Source organism: Canis lupus, chromosome 33 (genome assembly GCF_011100685.1).
Source record: "Canis lupus familiaris isolate Mischka breed German Shepherd chromosome 33, alternate assembly UU_Cfam_GSD_1.0, whole genome shotgun sequence".
Lineage (NCBI taxonomy): Eukaryota > Metazoa > Chordata > Mammalia > Carnivora > Canidae > Canis > Canis lupus.
In genome coordinates this window covers 14,954,347-14,979,224 of record NC_049254.1, presented here as the reverse complement: position 1 = coordinate 14,979,224, position 24,878 = coordinate 14,954,347, and the positions used below count along the sequence as shown (strand labels likewise).

The 24,878-nt window shown below is 37.9% G+C and overlaps 1 long non-coding RNA gene across 1 annotated transcript; it reads left to right on the top strand.

The window, feature by feature from the left end:
* Positions 1-3: 3 nt before the first annotated feature.
* On the top strand, positions 4-23,596 carry LOC119867295. The gene is made up of 4 exons (XR_005383069.1): positions 4-539; positions 646-724; positions 23,091-23,198; positions 23,479-23,596. It is a non-coding gene; the product is annotated as an uncharacterized LOC119867295 (long non-coding RNA).
* The last annotated feature ends 1,282 nt before the right edge of the window (positions 23,597-24,878 follow it).

The following is a 24,878-nucleotide window of genomic DNA, read 5'->3' as shown; positions in this document are numbered from 1 at the left end:
ACATCCACAGGAAATACCCCTGCATGTTTTTCCCTGAAAATTCTGGGGTTTTAGCTATCTAATGCCATACTTTCTCTCCCTTTCCTATCAGCTTCTAGATGGTGTTCCTCTTCCCACTTAGATTTCTCAGATGACAGTCTGGCACTAGTCCCCAGTGTTCCCCAGGCTGCGGGGACATATAACAGTCTCCCCAGGTGGTTCCTTGGAGCCCTCTTGCCAGAAATGATAAAAGAGTACCAGTTTGTACATTTCACATAAGTGAGAAGGTTTAAGAATGAGCAAAAATAAAAATTTACACAGATTTTACTACAAATTCTAAAGGTTGATATTTTTCACAGCTATCTTTGTTATCTGATGTCTGTCTTTAGTCTCAGCAGAAATTTTTATCTTAATATTCCTTTACATACTCAACCATCCAATCAGGCAATTCAAATTTAAATAAAGTGGTATCTTCACTTTCACCTCTGTGCACTGAGGTGGCCAAATCTGAAGATTGATAAATTTTACATCATCTTAAATTTTATATTCTTCAATTTAGGGTATGTGAATTTCTTCAATTTGCAAAGAGAACTCTCAGCAAACATTAAATCCCATTAGGTGGTTTTACACTTGATTTTGCTATTCAAGCAAACTTCTCTGCTTCAGGTGAGCCAAGACCCTGGCTGCAGTGTCACCAGATGCATGTGAACTTTAGTTGTCCAATCATGCACCTCATCCTCATACAGTAAGTTTCTTTCTGTTTGTGTATGTGTGTGTGTGTGTTTTTTTTAAGATTCTTTCTATCTATCTATCTATCTATCTATCTATCTATCTATCTATCTATCTATCTATGAGAAAGAGAGCACAAGTGGGGGGAGGAACAGAGGGAGAAGCAGATTCTCACTGAGTGGGGAGCCTGACCTTGGGCTCAGTCCCTGGACCCTAGGATCATGACCTGAACTGCAGGCAGATGCTTAACCGAGTGAGCCACCCAAATGTCCTACACATTGAGTTTCTGATTTCATTTTGTTAGAGTTTTCTATTTGGGTAAGAGGAGGGGCCCTCATATTACATCTTCTTTCAGCTATATGTAAATATTTATTTGTAAAAAGTTATGATTACTTTGTACAAAAATACCTCCTAAATACATTGGTTAACTGAATTCTAGATAATTGTGAGGCCTATACAGTGACAGGCTAAGCCACTGGTTGTTTCAGCTTTACTTTCTGGTGGTGTAAAGTTTACTGTTTCCACAGCATAGCATTACAAGTACTTATTAGCAATATTAGCAACTTTTTTTTCCATTCATAGAAACACTCCAAAATTTGCATTTTCCGTAATGAGAATCTGTGTTACTTAGACAAGTTTTTGCCTTTGAGCAAAAGCTTTTAACAGATTACCCATAAGGCAAGAGATAAGTGCATAGAAAGAGAACTAGACCAGGACTCCAGAGACCCAGATTAAAGTTTAGGAATGCTTGCAAGAAGCTAGGAAACTATGTTATTATCCTAATTCCTAATATTATTTTTAGTGACTTTAAAATCTTTTTTTTTCCTGCATTTTCTCTTTTAGAGTTCCTCAAAATAATGTGGAATATTATTTATCACTAATGCAAATAGATAATCCCATAATTTATTTATGACTTTACAGTTTTCAAAGAATTTTCATAAATATAAAAGCTCAAAAATGTCAAATCTTTTGAAAGACACAATGTTTATAAATCTTATCAACTTAACTCTTTAGGAAAAAATCCAACCCAACATTACAGAGATATTAACATAAAAGAGAAAAAGTATTCATAGTCCTTGTATGAACAACTGTTTAATAAAATAAAACGTGTACATTTCCCTGAGCTTTATTTTTCTAAACCCGTACTTGTTGGGGTGATATTTTTCCTTTTTAAACAAAGATAGAATAATATTACCCATGCTGTTTTACCACTTTTTTCCTGTATCAATAGCTCTTGAATATCTTCCCATGTTTATTTTATGCCAAATCTACTCCCGCATTTAAATTGCTGCACCGTATTCTCTAGTTCATTCAATCAGTCACTTACTGATAGATTAGGTTGTTCCCAATGTTTCTCTAATATGAACAACACTGCGAGAATATTCTCACATATCTTTGAAATTTCTGCAAGTACATCTGAAGGATAAATTCTCGTTTAGGATAGTTGCATCAAGATATCCCATATTGTCTTCCAGCAAAAGTTAAACCAATTTCAACTTCCATTAACAATGCATAATAAGAGTTTGATAAACTAATTTTCTTATCTTCTTTTCCACCTATGTAAAATGAGAGAGCTAGAGCCTAAGCATTTATATTCTAATTACTTTATTGTCTCCCACCATTGACTGCAAGTTCCTAAGGTCAGGCACTCTACGGCTTACTTGACATTAATTCCTTAGTGGGAAGCACATTGAGTGGCACATACTACGTCATCAATAAATATCTGTTAAATTTTGAAGGCATCTGTGGATCTCTCTCGATCTCTTATTCTATGGATTAATGACATGTCTTGTTGATGACATGGCTTAATGATATGATATTGATGATATTGTGTGCTTTTATGGGTAGCTAAATTTGAAGCATGAACTGCTGGTAATAAGTGATAAGGATGTGTGAGATACTGGAAATATAAATATATATATATGTACACACAGTATATATAATATGTTATTTATATTATACTATGTGTATTAATTATATATATAATTATATATATAGTGTGTGTGTATAGTTCTCTGCCTCTTGCTCTAATGAGGTGATCCTTGGTGGGTTCCTGAATGATGAGGGTAGTTACCAAAAAGACCAAGCCATTATCAGAAGCCTGGAAGTTTTAGTTCTATACCCTTCCCGCCCCCCCACCCCCCATTTTCCAGAGAGGAGAGGGAGTGGAACTAGAGTTAATGATCAATCATGCCTCCACGATGAAGCTTCCATAAACATATCTAAAGTATGAATTAGAAGAACTTCTGGGTTAGTGAGCAAGTGGAGGTGCTATGAGAGTGGTGCCTGGGAGAGACCATGGGAGCTCTGTGGCCTTCCCACATACATTGCTCTCTGCATCTCTTCCATCTGGGTGTTCTTCTTGGTTTTTATTCTATCCTTTTATAATAAATTGATAAATAGTAAACTTCTCCTGAGTTCTGTGAGCTACTCTAGAAAATTAATTGAACCTGAGGTGGAGGTCGTGGGAACCTCTGATTTATAGTCAATAAGTTAAGCACAAGTGACAGACTAGACTTGGAATTGGCATCTGAAGTAGACAGTGGGGGGCTGAGGAGAGACAGTCTTGTAAAACTAAGTCCTTGGCATTAGAAACGACAAATACCCACGATTTGCTTCAATGTGGATGGAACTGGAGGGTATTATGCTGAGTGAAATAAGTCAATTGGAGAAGGACAAACTATATGGTCTCATTCATTTGGGGAATATAAAAAATAGTGAAAGGGAATAAAGGGGAAAGGAGAGAAAAGGAGTGAAAATATCAGTGAGGGAGACAAAACATGAGAGACTCCTAACTCTGGGAAACGAACAAGGGGTAGTGGAAAGGGAGGTGGGTGGGGTGACTGGGTGACGGGCACTGGGGGGGACACTTGAGGGGATGAGCACTAGGTGATATGCTATATGTTGGCAAATTGAACTCCAATAAAAAAATAATAAATAAATAAAATGTCCAGGTAGTGTCAGAAATGAGTTAAATTGTAGGACACCCACTGGTATCACAGAATTTCTTGATATGGGGGGAAAAACCCACACATTTGGTCACTAGAAGTGTCAGAAGTGAAGTGTTCTCTGTGAATCATAAAGGAGAGACACATAGAAACAGTGAGTGTTTCCTACTCAGGATGGTTCCAAAGTTCCTTTATTTTTCTTAAAGATTTTATTTATTTATTCATGAGAGACACACAGAGAGAGGCAGAGACACAGGCAGAGGGAGAAGCAGGCTCCATGCAGGGAGCCCAACGCGGGACTCGATCTCTGCACCCGGGATCACATCCTGAACTGAAGGCAGATGCTCAACCGCTGAACCACCCAGGTGTCCCCGTTCTACAATTCCTAAAGCTTTTTCATAGTCTCTTTCAACGTCAGATTTCACAGGCTAAGGCCTCAGTTTTTTTTTTTTTTTTTTTTTTATTGGAGTTCAATTTGCCAACATATAGCATAACACCCAGTGCTCATCCCATCAAGTGCCCCCCTCAATGCCCGTCACCCAGTCACCCCCCCTCCCACCTCCCTTTCCACCACTCCTTGTTCGTTTCCTAACATACAGAGTTAGGAGTCTCTCATGTTCTATCTCCCTTTCTGATATTTCCCATTCATTTTTCCTCCTTTCCCCTTTATTCCCTTTCACTATTTTTTATATTCCCCAAATGAATGAGACCATATAATGTTTGTCCTTCTCTCTGCTCTCTCTTTCTCTCTCTCTCTCTCCCAAATAAATAAGAGCTTAAAAAAAGGACTTCTTCCTCTTCTCTGATTAAATCTGAGATTATTTGAACAATTAAAGGAAATATTTCCGGATACTTATAATGACCTTATTAGAGCTACTTCTCACAGCAATAGTTTTTATTCTATAATACGTGTAATATATTGAGCTTTCTTGAGAATTTCTAAGAGTATATGGCAGAGATATGTGCCAGCAATTGCATTCTCTTAGCTGAGTATGGTGACAATTGTAAGAAGGGAACGATGTGTTGTATTGTTAGATAAGTAATGGTAATAACATTTTGTGACTTGGAGATACAGGCAGAATATTTTTCTCAATCTTCAGAGAAAAATAGAAAATGTATGACGCTGGGATTAGGTACATTTGGTCCTGTCAGTTATCAGCTCTGAATCAGAGTATACCCATGTCCTCATCTATAAAATGGGCATATTTATGTAACCTGCTATTGGGGATTGTTAGAGATTATTAGGAAAATCAACTCTTTTTCATCCTTGAGGTTACAACGTAGCCAGGACCTCTGAGCAGCTATTCTGAATTCTCTTCTCCCACAACATAATATAAATGCCTTGTCCTACGCCAGGACCCCATGTCACCACTGCATTTCTCATTGTATTGAAATCGCATCTGTATATGCCTGTCACTCCCACCAGACTGTGATATCCTTATAATCCCTTTATCTTTAACACTGACTAGGGTAACTGCTTACTCAGAGTACGAGCTCAGTAAATATTTGTTGAGTAAATTAATGATTTATTTCAAGTGCTAGCCTAATACTTAAAACATTGGACATTCTATCATTTGTTCTTGACTTCTTTTATAAATTTGAGTCCCCAAACTTTTGTGAAAGATAAGCTGTATTTCTTACCCATGTTGCTGTAACTACTAAAATGCAGGATTGGGGCTGTTTTTGGATTCATTCTAGGTTAATTAGATACAGTGTGAGAGGCATGGTTCATGGAAGGTTAAAATTTACCAAACTTGATGAATAACAGGATGAAAGTTGCTTCAGACCTTTAGCAATAGCCTGTGCACATACATCCAGAAAAAAATTAATTGGCTCTTTGTCCATATTTTTTATAAATATATAACTTGGTGATAAGAATTTAGATCATCAAAGCAATGTGTTGGAGACCCTTTTGCATTTGTCTCAGCTGCCTTATTTAATTGCATTACAAATGATGTTAATTCTGTGCTTAATTGTGCTTAACATTATATATATGCAACCCAGTGTTTATCAGTTGGACATAACAAAAGTGCTGTTGTTTCTTCCCATCTTCCTTCTGCTTATCATTTGTTGATTTTTGAAAGCAGCTGGAGTTGTTCCATGTGGATGGAAACAATCACAAGGCTGTACAATAAATGCTTTTTCTCTAGGAACTATCTTATATAAACTGTGGTCTTTGTCTTTTAAAGTTTTTGTGTATGTTCTCATGCAAACTTTTATTTTTTTATTTTCAAAGATTTTATTTATTTATTCATGAGAGACACACAGAGAGAGAAGCAGAGACATAAGCAGAGAGAAAAGCAGGCTCCCTGCAGGGAGCCTGATGTGGGACTCAATACCGGGAATCTGGGATCAGGCCCTGAACCAAAGGCAGACACTCAACGACTGAGCCACCCAGGGATCCCTCTCATATAAACTTTTAATCTTATCTTTGCCATCTTCTCAGGATCAAAGAAATTTCCCCTTAGATTAAAAAAAAAAAATTCACCTTAACAGAGATTATCCAAAAACACACATATTTCATCCATTGAAATAACAGCCATCTCCAAATTAGCTAGTATAGTCTATTAAGTATGTGTTAATTCAGGTTTACATAAAGATCGTGTTAATATAATGACTGGGTATTTGTGGCTTAGGTTCTTGTACTTTCCACTATTACATGTGACTTAGGAGTTGGAATGGGAGTAGCTTTTGGTTAGTATTTATTTTATTTATTTTTGTTTTTTTGAGAATAGTTGACACACAATGTTACATTGGTTTCAGGTGTACAACGTAGTGATTTGATAAGTTATACAATATGCTGTGTTCACCACAAGTATAGCTACCATTTGTTCCTATACTTTGCTATTCCATGTGACTTAGGAGTTGGAAAGGGGGTAGCTTTTGTGAGTATATTTAAAAAGAATATTTCAGGGGTGCCTGAGTGGCTCAGTTGGTTAAATGTGTGCCTTTGGCTCAGGTCATGATCCAGGTCATGACCCTGGTCACCATCCCAAGAGTCCCTGCTCAGTGAGGAGCCTGCTTCTCCTTCTCCTCCTTCTCCCTCTGCTTCTCCTCCTACCCATTCTCTCTCTTTCTCTCTCACTCCCTTGCTCTCTTTCTTAAATAAATAAAAAATCATTAAAAAAATATTTTGGGGATGCCTGGGTGACTCAGCGGTTGGGCATCTGCTTTTGGTTCAGGGCATGATTCCGGGATCAGAGATCAAGTCCTGTGTCAGGCTCCCTCTGCCTGGTCTCTGCTTCTTTCTCTCTGTGTCTCTCATGAATAAATAAATTTTTTTTAAAAACCCAAATATTTCAGCTAGTTTGTCCAGAAAAGATGAATTTATTTTAAAAATGTTCTTTTAAATTTTTTCCATTGGAAGATCAAAACTACATTTAGAGCATAAGTGTAATTATTTTTACATTTTTTGTAGCATGTGTGTTTTTTCCTAAGACTTGTAAGATTAAAGTTCATGAAAAATATTTTTGGTGGCTATGAATACTTATTAAAAATTAACATCTTTTCTGATAGTAATTTTATTTTTTTCTTCAGATTTTATTTTTAAGTAATCTCTATATTCAACATGGCGCTTGAACTTACAACTCTGAGATCAAGAGTTCCGTGCTCTTGGACTATGCCAGTCAGGTGCCCCTCTGATAATAGTTTTATAAATAAAATTTAGGTCATTGTAAACCATGAATTATGCTCTAATAATATTAATTAGCTATGCTTATTATCCAACTATTCTGGGTCAAATACATTATATACATTATAATTATCTCATTTACTCCCTAAACCAATCCCATTTGAAGGATAAAGACTGGAAAGTTAAGGATTTTGTTCAAATTTAGTAAGTAGAAGGAGGAAAATTGGAACCAATGTTTGCATGTGCAAAATTCTTGCTCTGTCTTAATCTATTGATTCCATAAGAATCTCCCTTCATTGGGATCCCTGGGTGGCGCAGCGGTTTGGCGCCTGCCTTTGGCCCAGGGCGTGATCCTGGAGACCCGGGATCGAATCCCACGTCGGGCTCCCGGTGCATGGAGCCTGCTTCTCCCTCTGCCTGTGTCTCTGCCTCTCTCTCTCTCTCTCTCTCTGTGACTATCATAAATTAAAAAAAAAAAAAAAAAAAAAAAAAAAAAAAAGAATCTCCCTTCACCCATTTTTTGAGGGAACTTAGGAGATAGAGCCAAATAAAGCTCTAGCTAAGTATCCATAGTATACTGAACATTGCTGTATCTTAAATTTTGCTATCTTTCCTTCTCAGTAAACACACCAGGAAGAAATTTTTTGGCTCACTTTGTCTCTTCCCCAAAGGTTTCTTTTTTTGTTCTAGCAAATTCTAAATGCTGGAAAGTCTCTTCTTTAAAGGTGGTAAGAATAATGAAGTGCCACAGTCCCTTCCTTTTTTGTCCTCCCTACCCTTCTGATCCTGTCTTCTTTGCCACACAGACTGTTTGGAATATAGTAAGTGCTCAATAAGTGGCAGCTATTACTATTTTCTAGGCTCTGGGGTTCCTTCCTGAAGGAATTTTTAATAATAGTACTAATAATCACAGTTAATATTTGTTGCACACTACGTGCCAGAATTTCTTTCTAGTACTTTAAATGCATGTGGTCTATTATTTGTCTATCTTTATTAAGCAAGGAAAAAGGTGAGGCTCAGAGAGTAAATTACTTGTCTAAGATAACATGGATAGCTGGTTGGCAATCATAGTTCTGGAACTCAAAATTTCTGACTTCTAGTCCTTTATTGACTTGTGTGGTTGCAGAAGTGTGCTTCTCAAATCTCTTTCAAGAGAACTTGGCATGAGGAACATAGTTGATGACAGATTTCAGCTGCCAACCTCTTCACAGTGCTGTGGTGTTCATACCAAGACCATACTTCCTTCTCTTGGGCCGCCCGACTGATCATAGTAGGAAAAACAGTATGGGCTTATTTCAAGGAGAGGAAAATAATTTGACATTAGCAACTCTGTTAATACAATTCACCTGGAAGAGAACAAATAAGAGAAATCATACAATCATAAAAATGAAGTATTAGAAAAAACTCAATAAACTAAGTACTATATGGTCATGTTTTAAACTAATAGTTGCCATCTAAAAGCCAGAATCATGTTTAATGAAAACACACTGGAAAAATTCCCATTAATTCAAGAGCAACACCAGAGTGTCCATCGTCACTATTGCTTCTTAAAAATGGTTTTGGGGCAGCCCAGGTGGCTCAGCAGTTTAGCACCGCCTTCAGCCCAGGGTCTGATCCTGGAGTCCCAGGATTGAGTCCCACATCAGGCTCCCTGTGTGGGGCCTGCTTCTCCCTCTGCCTGTGTCTCTGCCTCTCTCTCTCTTTCTCTCTCTCTCTCTCTGTCTCTCATGAATAAATAAATAAGATCTTTAAAATAAATAAAAATAATTTTTTAAAAAAATATTTTATTTATTTATTCATGAGAAACACAGAGAGAGAGGAGAGACACAGGCAGAAGCAGGCTCCATGCAGGGAGCCCAACGTGGGACTCGATCCGGGTCTCCAGGATCACACCCTGGGCTGAAGGTGGCACCAAACTGCTGAGCCACCCGGGCTGCCCCATAAAAATGGTTTTGAAGGTACTTGTTTAATGCAATGAGAAAGGAGAAGAAACAAGGCATATATATTTGAAAAAGAAGATAAAATTATCATTATTTGCAAATGTTATACTTGCTTACATGAGTATACAAAAGAATCAACTGAAAATTGTAACAAACAATAGAGGGATTTATAAATGGCAAAGAATAATAATAAACAGTAATCAACAGCTTTCATGAGTACAGACAATAACCAATTGGAAGATTTAATAGAAGGGAAGATCACATTTACATCAATAAAAAAATAATTTATAGAAGTAAATTTAACAATAAATATGCAAAACCTCTTCAAACAAGGAAATTATACATTTTCTTTCTTTTTTGGAAAGTATACATTTTCTTAAATAGGAAGATTCAATATAAAGGTGTCAGGTCTTTCTAATATAAGCAATAAATTTAATTCTATACCAATAAGTACGATAGGATAATTACTTATTCATTTATTTGTTTTTGAACTGAAAGGTTGATTCACATGGAAAATAGAAAAAATATTCAAGAATATTCTGGGAAAGGAAGAATAATAAGTTGCAAGCCCTCTCATATCTTAAAATATATAGTTACAGTAGTTATACTCATGTAATAATGCATGAATTGACATGCAGAATTGGCAAGAGAGTCTGTAAGTAGGCCCAAATATATATTAGATATTAGTATATGGCAAGAAAGGTGTAGCAAATCAGTGGATAAGTGAATTATTGAATAAATGGTATTGGAACAACTGGATAGTCATCTGGAAAATGAAATTATTTTTGAATACTTACCTCATTACTTATATCAAAGTTCCAAATGTTTCAAAGATTGAAATAGAAAAATTAAAATATAAGTATACTAGGGAAATATTATGTATATGTATACACACAGACGTGTATGTTACATGTGTATCCCTGTGTATAAATAACTTTGAAGTTGGAAAGACATTTCTCAGGTTAATCCAAAACTAAGAAATCATAAATGAAAAGATAGACTAATTTGACCATATAAAATTAAACTAAAAATTTCACAGCATTGAATACCATAAACAAAGGACAAACCACAAATGACATACCAGGGAAAAGTATTCGTGTGCCAGCTCATGACATAGACCAAAGGATATGTTTCTCAGTCTATACAAACAATATGGAAGAAAAATATCAAAAATCCTACAAAGAGATGAACAGTTTGTGTCAAAGTAAATATAAACAGATCTTAAATGAAAATACATTCACTTTAAACATAGTAAGAAAAATACTGATTTAAAAATTAAAACCATAATGAAGTGCCATTTTCTCCTATCAGTTTGGCAAAAATAAAAGAATTGTGAGAGCATACTGTATGGACAGAGGTATGGGGAGAAAGGCATCTAATTTACTGCTCTTAGTTTGGTGTAAACTCTATAAAACGCTATTGAGCAATAGCTTATCAAAATCACAAATGCACATATTCTTTGATCCTGCAATTCTACTCTACGAATTTACCCACAGATATCCTCACCATGTCTTAAATAACAAACATACAAGGATGGTCATCATAACATTCTTTGAAACAGTAAAAAAAAAAAAAGAAAAAGAAAAAGAAAAGAAAGATTGAAAATAGCTTAAGTATCTCTTTTAGGGGACTGGTTAAAAAGTTATGTACATGTATGGTATGGGATACCATGGAAACTTCATAATGAATGAAGCTGTTCTATATGTATTGATTTCAGACAATTTCCAATATATAGTGTTAAAAGAGTAAAGTGAAGAAAATTGTATACAGTATGTAATTATTTGTTTTATGCACATATGCTTTTATATGCACTGATTATCTATAAACTGATGAAGTTACTTCTAAGGAATGAAACAAGGAAACTAAAGGAAAGGAGCAGTGAAATAGACTGAATTTTTAATCTATAAACTTTTTTTTGAATCTTTTACTGCATGCTGTACTACATATATAGTACTGAACTACAGCACTAGTAGACTATTCAGTTCAGGTGATCATTTCTTGGTACCAAGATTTTCTCAATGGAGGATGCAATGTTCATTTACAGATGGCACAAGCTTTTATCTTGTCCAAGTTTTTTATCTTGGTTAGTTTGTGGACAGGCTGCTGGTCTAGACTGTTTCTGAAACAGGGAATGTGTGCTTATATGGACTGGGATGATGGTGACTTGACCTGTGTTGGTGATGCTGGGCATTAAACCTAGCCAGTAGTGGGAGGGTGAGACCAGGAATCGCAGAGAGTGTGGTGGACATAGCTGCCAGATGTTAGGAGAAGAAGGTAAAACTTGCTAACAACTTTCATCCCTTTTATTCAAGCATTTATCTTAGATGGAAAAGGGCCTTTTGAATACCTACTTTGTAACCTGCAGAAATAGAAAATCATGCCAGAAAGTTAACCAGAGCCCGGAGTTCTCTCTCGGGAAGCAAAGTGGCTAAGAAAGTACAGCAGTAATTTAATGTTTATAAAGAATGGACTGAAATAGCTACAGTATATCAAAAGCAAATAACTGCTGAGGAAATTGGCATATTTTAATTTGGTTCAGACTATATTTTACATGTTCTGGGTGTACTGTAATGTACGAGTTTGTATGTAGAGCTTAAATGTATAATTAATATAGCTTTGAAGCTAGTTCTATCCACATAATTAAAATTTATCATGGAATTAGCTTTCAAATAGAGACTTTTTAACAAGTTATAGTCAATGCTATAAATTAGATTTTCTCTGATGAGCTCTGAATAAAGGACTATCGTTTATCTCAATGGTATTTTATTAGAGACATTTTAATTGCTGTGGCAGGTGAAAAGTACCATCCAGTATCTTGGCTAAACACTTTTGTTAATGAAATCATTTTTCTTCCTAGCACTACTGGTTTAAGGAGTATTCTGTTTCACTGCAAATGAACTAAAAATATTTTATAAACATGATTCAGCCTCATATTGAATATCAGGCAAATCCACTTTGTGGGGAGTTTATCCCATAAAGGAATAGGGAATCTTTTAGCATCCATGAGGGAAACGATATACCATTTCTTGTTAGTGGAGGTCAAAAGGGGGAAATTCCAAATTTCCCTGCCAGTCATTTAAAAGTAAAGATCTGGGGGTTGATTGTTAGTGATCAAATTATCGGTGTGGTGTTTTTCCTGCTTTATAATTATTCATATTTTTTCTTATGATGCATATTTAGTAAAAATTCAGAATTATAGAAATAAACAATTAAAAAATCTCCAATAATCCTTTCTTTAAGAGAGAACTACCATGAATGATTTGGAATACATTTTTCCAGAAATTTTCCACAGAAATTATTTATTTTCTCCTTAAAACTGTGGGTCTGTTGCCAACAATGTTTGCATTCTTCTTGCTCTGCCTGCTGCATTTTATCAAATTTGCCCACCCCTGCAGTTTCAATCACTTTGTTGGAATGACATATTATGTAAATGAAGCCAAAATTCCCAGTTTCTGGGCCTAAGGACAAATTGTGTGCCAATGCATCTGTGCCTAAGAGCAGATTTTAGATTGTGTGCCTGTGCCCAAGTAGGGTCTGGGTGCCAGCCTGTTCAAAGCTTAGCGGAATACCGATCCCCACATGGAGTGAGGCTGCTTCTGGTGGCTTCATTTCCTCTTCCCCAGACACAGGAATCTGGTGAAGTACAGCACCGAGGGGTGGTGTCTTTATCACACTTCCTCACGTTTGGGTCAATGGATTAAGCAAGGTCTCTTCCTTCAATTTCACCCTTGTCAAAATAATTACCAAATTTATTCCATTTTGGGTTGTATATTTCCCAGCTTTTAATGGATGATTTTTATGGTTTAGTTATTTGACCACTAATTCAGTAGACACCAATGAGAAGCTCTAAAAAGTGTTTTTAGAAAGTGATCTTTATTTAATGTGATAGGTCATTTGGAGTAAATACCCACCCTTTAAAGAGGGGCTGAATTTAACAGTCTAAAAGCCATGCTACATTTACTGTGTGATTGAATTTTAACATATCAAATGGATTTACTAAAGCCTAATAAAATATTCTATGGAAATTAGAATATTAATTCTGAAAAACCTTGGGTCCAAATGCATCAGAAGCTGTTAAGTGTCTTACTGAATTTTGTCAGCTTGCCCACCCTCCTTAATATGCCATCTTCACAGTAGCAAAACAGAAAGTGTACCTAGTTAGGGAGGCCAAATCTGTGCTTCTAAATTATTTTTCAAAGCTGTCTGTGATGTTTCTTCTTCAGAGAGAATTAGGGTAGAAAATTTAAAACACTAGCTTTTTAAATTTTCATGTTGGATATAACTCCTGTATCTTAGACTATGTGAATTTGATGTATATGTCAATATATATAGACAATTTTTATATATTAACATTAATTGGAGACTTACTTTGCAATAGACATGTTACGAAGCATTTATATGGATCATATGATAAGCTATAAGCACCTCTCTGGCTCATTAGTGTTTATAGAAGATCAGTATGCTCTCATATTAATCAAGCCCCCCACCATTTTCATGTAATAATAAACAATGAAATATCATCAAAGAAGATGGAGACAGGAAGACATTGATATGAATTCATAATAATCTCTCTATAGCACTTCAAGGACTAAATTTGCTAGGAACTTTCCAGAAGCAGAGTCCAGACTTGTGGTTTAAACCTCTTGTCTGAGGAGACTTCCAGGAGTCTTGAAATATTATTGTTTTCATTTTATTGGAAACAGAAGACCAGAGTAACTTGCTTATTCATTTTTGCATCCATTCCATCATCATTCACTAAGAACAATCTATAGGCTTGACTCTCTATTGTATCCTGTGATCAAAAGCTAGTAAGTCATGGCTCACTGTAGTGTCCAAATTTTGGAGCTGTTTCTTTTAGTGGGAGAGGGAGTGAAAGAAGCACTGCTGTCATGGGATTAGGTTGAGTCTTGAGTCTACTTATGGTAGAGTCCACAATTCACCATTAATTTTTTTGAGCTCCCACTATGTGTCAGGCATAGAAAAATTCAGAGTAAGGAAATTAGACAAAGCCTCTACTCTCATGTAGTGTACAGCCTCAACTGAAGAGATAGAAGGAAGCAAACAAACAAATGAAAAAATTACAAATTGCGAAAATAAACAGGGTGAAGTGATAGAAAACTAGAGAGCATATTCTAGTTAGATAATTTCTCTGAGAGCATGTCACTGAAGAATGCTGAGACCAAATGAAGGATCAAGTCAGGACTCAGGTGTGATCTGGTGTTGTGTTTAGGTTGTGATTGTGAAAAGCATAGTGCCCAGAGGAAGAGGGGCCCCAAAGCCATAATGTGGAGTTGCAATTATATTTGAAGAGCAGTAAGAAACTATCAAAGGGTGTTTAGCAATGGGGATTGGAAGTATGTTTTTTTTTTTTTTTCTTAAAGACCACTCTGCCTGTTGAGTGGAGAATGTATCAGAAGAGAGCCAGCATAAGAGTGGAATATGCAGTAGAAGGTTCTTTGCAAAGGTGAGAGATTGTAAGTGGACGTCAGTGGCAGTGATGCAGAATAGTGCATGAGATGAGATATTTTGGAAAGCCATATACCAGGACCAACATGTTCCTGGATTGAATGTGGGTACCATCAAAGACTATGGTAGACTAAAGACTATTTCTGACTATAACACTGAATGGATGACAATGTTGGTGCATTTACTGATATGAGGAAAACTGGGTAGGATGGGAGCAGATTAGGATCTTTAGGGACCTCATACAATAAAAAATATCATATTGCCTCCTTTCTTTAAACATAATACAAAATAAAAACAACAGTAAATTATAACAAATGAAAAGCTAATTGATTCCTAACTGTAATGGCCATGTATCTTGTTTTATTTTTATAATATTTCCTATTAAATGCTTTCTTTTTTTTTTAAAGATTTTATTTATTTATTCATCTCTCTCACACACACACACACACACACACACAGACACATACACACAGAGGCAGAGACACAGGCAGAGGGAGAAGCAGGCTCCATGTAGGGAGCGTGACGGGGGACTCTATCCCGGGTCTCCAGGATCATATCCTGGGCTGAAGGTGGCGCCAAACCGCTGGGCCATCAGGGCTGCCCTATTAAATGTATTCTTTAAAAAATTTTGGAGTGGTTCCCCTATTTTGTTGATGTCTTATCCACAAACTTGTTCTTTTTATTCAAGTACCAATCCCTGAGAAAAATCAAGTATAGTGAGATGCATCCAAAACTGCTAAGAGACGTCAACTAGGTTGTTGGATATACAACTGTGGAGGCTCAGAGAATGGAACAGAGACATAAATTTCAGAGTTGTCAGCATATAGATGGTTTCAAAAGTTATGTAAATAGATGAGATCACACAAAGAAAATGTATAAAGCAAAGAGAAGAGATCCAGGTGAATTTCTAACTTTTAGATGAGGAGCAGGTGAAGGAGACTGAAATAAAGTGGCCAGACTAGGAGAGATGATGTCAGGGAAGCTAAGAGGAGAGTACTTCAAGAATGAGACAGTATACAGTGGTGTAAGTGCTTCTGAGTGGTCGAGTAAGATGATGTCAGAGAAATGGCTGCTGGTGACCTTAGCATGAAGGCATTTTGGGTTATTGTTGAGAATAAAGTAGATTGAGAAGGTAATGGAAGGTGAAGACGTAGAAATGATTTATGTAGAAAATGTTTGCAATCTGTTTTCTTGTGAAGAAGAAAAGAATGTTGGTGTAGTAATTGAAGAGGATCTTTGGGGGTGTTTTCTTTAGTTTTGTTTTTAAGGATGGATGATAGTAGCACATCTTTGCATGAGAGGAATGATCCAGCAGGAGGAAAGTTTGGTTGATGCAGAAGAGAGAAGGGATAACTGAAGGACCAAAGTTCTTAAGAGGATGAGAAAGGCTGGGATTCAGAGAAGGAAATTTAAAGAGGATGGGGACTTCTTGTTTAAGAATTGGGGGAAAAGGTCTTAAAATATTCATCTTTGTGCTTCCTTAGCCAACATCCTTGAATGAAATCTTTCCCTTGATCAGATCATACATGTTACCTTGAGAAATAAGTATTTTTTATAGCATGACTAAAATACTAACTAGTTGTGAAGAGTCAAAAGGGAAGACCTGAAGAAGAAAGGTACAGAATTTATGTCAGAAAGATGCACCTGGAGAGCAATAATGAGCCTGAGCTACTCCTCCTTCCTGGGACTGAAGGCTGAGTGGAGGTCCCTGGGGAAGAGACTGGATAGGAGACTTCAGAGAATCACATAGAAGAGGACTGGGTTAGAATTAGGGGACTGCTGAACATGCTGGTAGCCAGCATCCCAGAGTTTTATGGGAGCCTAGAAGACACCTAGCAATAATAGTGACTCACATTTATTAAGTACTTGCTATATGGCAGGCATTGTTCTAAGATATATATATATATATATATATATATATATATATATATATATATATATATATAAAACCAAGTTGTATAAACCCAATAATGTGTGAGGTAGGAAGAATTATTTCCCCATTTTATAAACAAGGAAACTGAGGTTTGGCACTTAGATAACTTTCCCAGAATCATACAGCTTTAAGTGGGGTCAGAGATTTAAAGCCGGGCTATCTGGTATTAGAGCCTCATTAACCGCCATTTATCATTATTGCAAATATGTATAGACCTTTTATTAACAATAGAGGAAACTTCTACATGATGGTGAAGGGTTAACCAACAGCATCAGCCATTCCTCTTTTTACTGTAGGGTGAGGACTTTCCACCAAAAGTCACATATATGCTATCTGGATGCTGAGGGACAGAAGGCACTAGGCAGGTAATGTTCAGATTCTAGAAACAGGTTGGTATTGCTTGGACCACTGGTAGGCTGAAAATACTCTAAACAAACCTCGCTTTAAGTTTCACTATATAGGATCTGAGCAATACCCTTCACTTCTCTAACTTTTTCTGGTTAATAATGTTGGCCCAAAAGGAGAATGATAAGAGAGCTGCGGCCAGGTGAGAGGAATCAGACAAAGACATCTTGGAAGAGGGCAGTCAAAGTCTAGATATTGAGGATGTGAGAGTTAAAAGAACACATTTCGTAATTGCAGCTTCACTGGATTTCAGAGAAAGAGCTCTGCTATTAGCCTCTCAAGAGCTAGGCTGCCAAGATATAGTAGACTTAGTACTTGCTCACAGTAGACTGGGGATGCTGCCTTTTGTGAGGGCCAAAAGGTACATAGGAGGGATAGGGATGAGAAAACGGTATAGAATCTATTTTGGAGGCTGGGGTCCAAGAATTAAATCAGGAAAGGGCAAATGGGTCCATGACCAAGACTTTTCCAGCCTCTTCGTGAGTAGTCCACACCTGGTTAGAGCACTAGTGTTCTTACCTCATAGACTGATAGGGCCCAATGTAAAGGTTACTGCAAAGGCAGAAGGGGAGCAGGCACTGGAGATCCTTGGTCGTAACTAGCAGATTATGAGAAGATGGGAACAAATCTTTCAATGAGAAACAGCGGTAGATTTATATAAAGTCAATGAGGTTAAAATTTCATGTTTTTTTTCATTCACATGCCTTACCTTCTCCAAATTAGTATTCTTCTCTGGAGATGCATAGAGCCCCACCTGGGACCACTTCCCTAGCCTGATGGTCCTGGGCTCTGGGTGCAGCCAAAGGGCTATCAATACCACCTCCACCCCTGGTGGGCCTCTAGCAACTACTGGTTCCCATGGACTGCAACCCAAGGAGAAGCCCTTAGAATAAGATTTGCTCCTAGTTGGGGACCACTATGACCAAGGACTCATCTAGAAGTAGGGAGGGTAAAAATATGGTGGGGGTGGGCAGGACCAAAGACTTGACTTCTGGTGGAGCTGGACCAGCATCTCTGCAGCAGCTGGCAATCTGAGGCCAGATCAAATGAGATCAAAAGTCTAGAGTTCAGGAATCCCTGGGTGGTTCAGTGGTTGGGCGTCTGCCTTTAGCCCAGGGCGTGATCAGGAAGTCCCAGGATAGAGTCCCGCATTGGGCTCCCTGCATGGAGCCTGCTTCTTCCTCTGCCTGTGTCTTTGCCCCTCACTCTCTCTCTCTCTCTCTCTGTGTCCTTCATGAATAAATAAAATCTTAAAAAAGAGAAAGTCTAGAGTTCCCTCAAGGATTGGCCCATGGTAAGAAGCATCATCTGACGAGAAACTGTGGGTGAAGGTGGACATGAAGCATTAACTCAAGTCGTGAAGCTGAAAGCACATTTACAAAATTATAAAAAATAAAAACCAAATTTTTATCAGTCATGTCATAGAAAGATCTATATTGGTTTTTGTTCTTGTTATAGAATTGATATTATTAAATTCCCATAGGAAGAGGTGATCAAATAGAATATAGGCCAAAAAGGTAGAAAGAATATTATAGGGGTATGTTAGATAGTTAATAATAGAAAAGATGCATTATGATTTTTCTGGATTTTATAATATTTATCAGTGTTCTAGTTATCTATTGCTATAAAACAAATCACCTCAAAACGTACTGGCTTAAAACAACAACAATAAAAACATAAACATTTCATTTCCTCCTAAATCTTCAATTTGGGCAGAGCTCAGGAGGAAATAGTTTTCTCAGTTTCAGGTGGGGTGGTTCACATGGGCTTAGAGGGTCCATTTCTATGATGGCTCAGCTCACATGGCCTAGCAAGTTGGTGCTGGCTGTTGGTTGACAGCTCAACTAGAACTGTTCAACCAGAAGCCTCAGTTTTGTCCCCATGGGCCTCTTGGGGATAATTGTGGGACATCCTCTCTTGGGGATAAAACGTGGGTGGATGAGTGGGTTCTAAGAATAAGTGTTCTAAGAGGCCTGAGTGAAAGTGCAGGGTATGTTTTGAGCTCTAATTTTACAAGTCCTAGAATGTCACCTCCACTACAGTGAATTGGTCTTCAAGACATTAAAGCTAGTCCACATTTAAGGGAATGGAACTATATTTCACCTCTTAATGGGATGAGTAGCAAAGAAATTGGACCATCTTTGTCTAACCACAGTCAGTTTTTTGAACTTTTTAATTCACTGTGATTTTTTTTCTCATTCTAAATAAGTACTCCCTTTCATATTTGATTTTGCGTATGAATTTTTGAATATTCCTCTTGGGGGCATGCAGGTGGCTCAGCCTGTTAAGCGTCTGCATTCAGCTCAGGGCTCAGGTCATGATCTCAGGGTCCTGGGATCAAGCCTCCAGTGGGGATTCCTGCTCAGTGGGGAGCCTGCTTCTCCTTTTCCTCCTGCCTCCCCTCCACTACTGTGCTCTCTGTCTCGCTCTCTCAAATAAATAAATAAAATCTTTTTAAAAATTCTTCTTAAAGAGAGCTCCTAAATTGTATAAGATTGAATTCCCTAAAAACCTGAATCCAGGCCCAAGGGGCAATATTGATGCCATCCCACAATGCAGAGGGGACACTGTGAACCTGTGTGACTTAAGTTCAGAGAATTATTATCTTTTTTTTGTTTGTTTTTAACTTCATTTTTTAAAGATTTATTTATTTACTTTAGAGATAGAGCTTGAGCAGGGGCAAGGGCAGAGGGAGGGACAGAGGGAATGGGAGACAAGCAGAGTACCACCCCCCCCAACCCCTTGCTGAGCAAGGAGCCTGGGGCTTGATCTCGGGACCTTGAGATTATGACCTGAGCTGAAATCAAGAGTTGGACACTAAACCAACTGAGCCACCAAGGTGCACTTTTTTTTTTTAAGATTTTATTTATTTATTCATGATAGACACACACAGAGAGAGAGAGAGAGAGACAGAGAGAGAGAGAGACAGGCAGAGGGAGAAGCAGGCTCCATGCAGGGAGCCCGATGTGGGACTTGATCCCGGGTCTCCAGGATCGTGCCCTGGACCAAAGGCAGGAGCCAAACTGCTGAGCCACCCAGGGATCCCTGCACCTTTATTTTTAATTTTAGACTAGATTTTGTCTCAGTGGCCTTGGTTCATTTAGGTGGTAGATAATCTAGAATTATAGGCATCAATCTAGGAAGCCTGTTGGGTGTGTCATTACTTATGAGAATGAATTCCAATTTTTATGGAGGCAGGTCAGTAGTGTCAGCAGCAGACACAGCTTGCATATTTAAGTGTACTTTTCTACTCGTATTTACTTGCTGCTATTGAAAAAAAAAAAAAAAAAGATAGGGGACACGTTGGCCAAACAGGATTATGTACCAAAACCCTTGCCTTTCTAATTAGAATTTCATCCATAATATTTCCTAAATTAAAGCCCCAAATTTGATTTTGAAGATTTCTTAGTACCTAATGAGGGGAAGGAGAAAATGGGAGGAAAAGTTTTTCAGACAGGAGCAATTTTTGTCCTTCGAGTAAGAAATGTGTTGGGTTCAGAGTGACAGTAAAGAATAGAATAAGGGACACCTGGGGGGTCCAGTGGTTTAGCGCCTGCCTTCTGCCCAGGGCATGATCCTGGAGTCCCAGGATCGAGTCCCACATCAGGCTCCCTGCATGGAGCCTGCTTCTCCCTCCCTCTGCCTGTGTCTCTGCCTCTCTCTCTCTCTCTCTCTCTGTCTCTCATGAATAAACAAATAAAATCTTAAAAAAAAAGAATAGAATAAAAACGATCCATGCGCTTTTCATATAGGTTGTAAGGTGTGAAATTAAGCACGTATAGGAGCATATTAAAGTTTGCCACCAAAAATACTGAATATGGGTCCTCCATGGGTTTGAAAGAAATCTGGAAAAGTATAATTCCATGGGTTACAGCATTCTGAGGAAGTGCATTAAAATAAACCAGTACCTTGCCCCTGGACTGTCTGCCAGGAAGACACTGGAGGTCACACCTGGACTTGAGAATTAAGAATGATCAAAATCTTTAGCTAAGGTGGACCAAGAAAAAGATGGACTTCATCTGCCTGTGTTTGAAAAGGGGGCGGGATATTAATTTGAAAGTGTGTCCAAAAGTGTTTCCAGGGCTTCTGGCAGTTTTCTGTGTTTAATGGAGAAGGTAATTGGGGGAATATAAATTATCTAGAGGCGTTTATCTATTTAGATGACATAATCAATTTTGGCAGGCTTCTGGAAAAGCCAGAGCAAAGACTTCTTAAAGTTAGGAAGGGCAGGTTTGATGATGTTCCCTGACAAGTATTCGTGCTGACAAAGCTTCATGAATTATGATAGGCAAGAAGTGACACAGCATGGTGTGCACTGTTCCCGAAAAAAATACCTGCTCGCCCCCAAGACATCAAATTAAAATCTTTCTTTGAGGTTAGTGATGACCACAGGACACTGTGAAGAGTATTCCCTAATTGCAAAGCTATTAACAACTTGACAGTTAACCCCATCAAGAAAGGTTCAAGGCAGGAAAGGCCTTGGGTCTCCCAGCATGCGGCCATGTGGCCTCTACAATTTTTCAGGGATTACCCGTTGAAAGCCTATGACCAGGCAATCACAGAAACCTAACTAGGCTTTCACACAGCCTGCTATGCCTTTATTACCTATTACCTACTTATTACCTATATAGATGCTAAGTGTAGGTTCAGGCACTTTCCACCGAAAAAGAGGAAACAAGGCTATGGGGTTTACTAGCCATCGTCTGTTAGGTTGCAACCTGATACACACTCACACGTTTCTGTTTTCTGGTCCTAAGATGGACCATTACTGACAAATTTCAGGAATGTGTAAATGGGGTAGCTTTTGAGGTATGGGACATGAGCAATATGCTCGTTCAGGCTAAACTGGACTCCATGGCGGGTGGTTCATGAAGCCAACACATTCCAATGTTTATTATAAATCAGGCCTTGGCATCAAGATACATGAATGCACATCTCCAAAGACACTTTATAGAGGATGATAAAAGTACTGCTTGAAAAGAGCCAAAGCAATGTATGATTCAGAAGGGGCTGGAAGTCCTCTTGAAGGGATTATGGTCAAAATTTGGATGGTTTTTCCCTGTCCCCAATAATTCAATGTCTGAGGCAAGCCTCACTACCTTAAGGCAGGCAGGGTGGAGCAAAGCCCCAAGAGGTTCTACTTCATCTCCAAGGGTCTTCAATGTTTCCTGCAAGCCTGGAGCGGAGCAGAACCGTGTGTGGCGGAGGCTGTACTAAGCACCGACAACAGTGCTCTATCGGAGGGTAACCCAGACAGATGGGGGCTTTGTTTGTTCTTTCAGAAATGTCTATCATTACAGAAGTAGTATGTTTGTGTTGCAGAAAGTTAATATGGGCAGGCACAAATGAAACCCTTACATTCCCTCCTCCAGAGATCCCTTTGTCACACCTTCATGCTTGTCCCCTCAGAACTTTCTCTGTGTATAAAATATGTACGTACATATGCTTACATACATGTGCATAGAATATATACATATATAAAATACACTCATGCTATAAACTTGCTTTTTACAATATGTTATTTAGAAATAATTTCAAACTTACAGGAAAGTTACAAAATAAAGATATTACAAATAACATCAATATACCCTTTACCCAGATTCACTTACCGTTAATTTTTTGACTCAGTTTGCTTTATAATTTGTACTACCTATCCAATGATCTAGCTCCCCTTCCCCCACTCCCTGAACCACTTGAGGGTAAGCTTTGCACATCCTTTGTCCTTAAATACTTCTGAACTGTATTTTCTAAAATGTTCCTTAGTTTGAAGAGGTCTAGAAGGTAGATGACTTGGATTTTTTTTTTTTTTTTTTGGTGACTTGGATTATTGGGGAAGGAAAGTACTAGAACTAATCTAGACTTGAACTACAATGCTAGAAAATACTAAATCCAAAAGCAAGGCTTGTACTCACCGTGTCCAGCAAGGAGCCAGCCCATTCTGGCTGCTTAACTGGAGATAATTTAAAGCAGAAGCCACTGAAATGAGTGCACATTGATTTTCTGACCTTGGACCCTGGTACTTGTAATCTGATCTGGTTACCTGTTTTTTTTTTTTACAGGCTACCTTAAGTGGGAACACATATATCATAAACATGAGCGTTTGAAGCCCGAAAAGTTTGACCTTCCTTCTAAAAACAAACTTGTTTGTTTTCCACCCTGCAGAAAAGGTGAGATATCTAGATAGCTGGTTTGGAGGGAAGAGGAAGGGTAAATTTACTTGGAGTAGTGAAAAGAGGGAGGAGAGAAGGATGGCTGAGTGATGAGATACAAAAGATATGTATACAAATGTTCTAATTTTTCTTAAGTCAGTTTTTACAGTGTGGCTTTATTTTCTGGTTTCAAACACGGTGACTTCCCCCAAAGTCAATTACACAAAAGGAAATTAATAATTCTTAAGCCAGATGGAAATGACTTTTGATTATCTACACTCCTGTTCATCTCTGATAGCGCCAATAATCAGGAGCTACCGAATGAAAGCAGGCTCAGATCTCCAGCTACAGAAAATAGGATCAAGGAAGATGCAGCCTATCAATTAAGGTCTGGTGCTAAAATAATAATAAACTAGGAATAAAACGTTCATATTCTAACTTCTGTTAGAGTCACTAATTTTCACCATGTTTCTAATGAGCACTGATTATTTTAAAAATATAGAAGTTCTGCTCTTTCACAATGCTGAGCACGCTGCTGGCGGGCATTGTATTCAATGTATCACTGGGGCTAGAAATGAAAAAGTCCGATTAGGTCATCTTGTCCACTTCCTGGGGACATGACTATGTCTATTCAACTGCAATGGCTCAGCTGATGAAAATTTCATTGTGGGCTGAGAACTGATTGCCCTGGGAATCAGGCTGAATGAGAAGATGGAATGGGCTTATTTTTAAAAAGAAAAAAAAAAAAAGAGGAAGCAGATTGGGAAAACACCAGAGTAGATCATTTGTAGGATCACAGCTCTGTATGTAATGGTTAGAGGTCATAATTCATCTGTGGACAAGACTGTTGAGTTTATTCTAACTAAAAATGAAAAGTATTGTGTATCTTCCTTAGGAAGACTCTTCAACAGAACCAAGTTCCTGGCAGTCCCTGAAATCAGTTCTCTTTGGTTTTATTCTCATAGCTGAATTTTATATCAGGATGCAAATAAAAAGGTCTAGCAGAAAATGGATTTTTCCCTGACACACAAAGAAATTTAGCTCCCTGAAGTTTGTGTGGCTTTCCATGACCTCAACCTGATACCTATCTTCTGCATTTGTAACCTGCTAGGCCATTAGAAAAAATATATTATGAGTGTCCCTAACAATCGGAGGGAAACCCCTCAGGCTTCACTTTAGCTTCACCTGATGGCAGTTTCTGTTTTGTCACCTCTTTGGCTTTAACTTTACCTGCTCACCTCCACCACCCAACTCTACTCCAGCTGTGTGGGCCTCCTTCCTGTTTCTCAAGCATGTCAGGGACTCTCCCACCTTAGGGACATTGTATTTGCCATTCCCTCTGCCTGGATGGCTTTTTCTTCGAATACAGGCATCACATCCTTCAGGTCATCTTCTCAATGAGACTATTCTGGGAAATCTTGTCTAACATTTTAGTCTTCCTCTGTAATATCTATACTCCTTACTTCTTGTGCTAATTTTTTTTCCTTTAGTACTTATAACACAGAATATGTAATTTACTTATTATTATTTTTATCCATGAATTTCTTCCACACTAGAATATAAACCTTGTGAAAATAGGAGTCTTATCTTTTAATTTTTGTTCCATTTCCCAGAACCTGGGAGAGTGGCTGATACATGAAAGGTATTCGATATATATTTATTGGATGGATGGGTGGATGGATGGTTGGATAGAGTTGT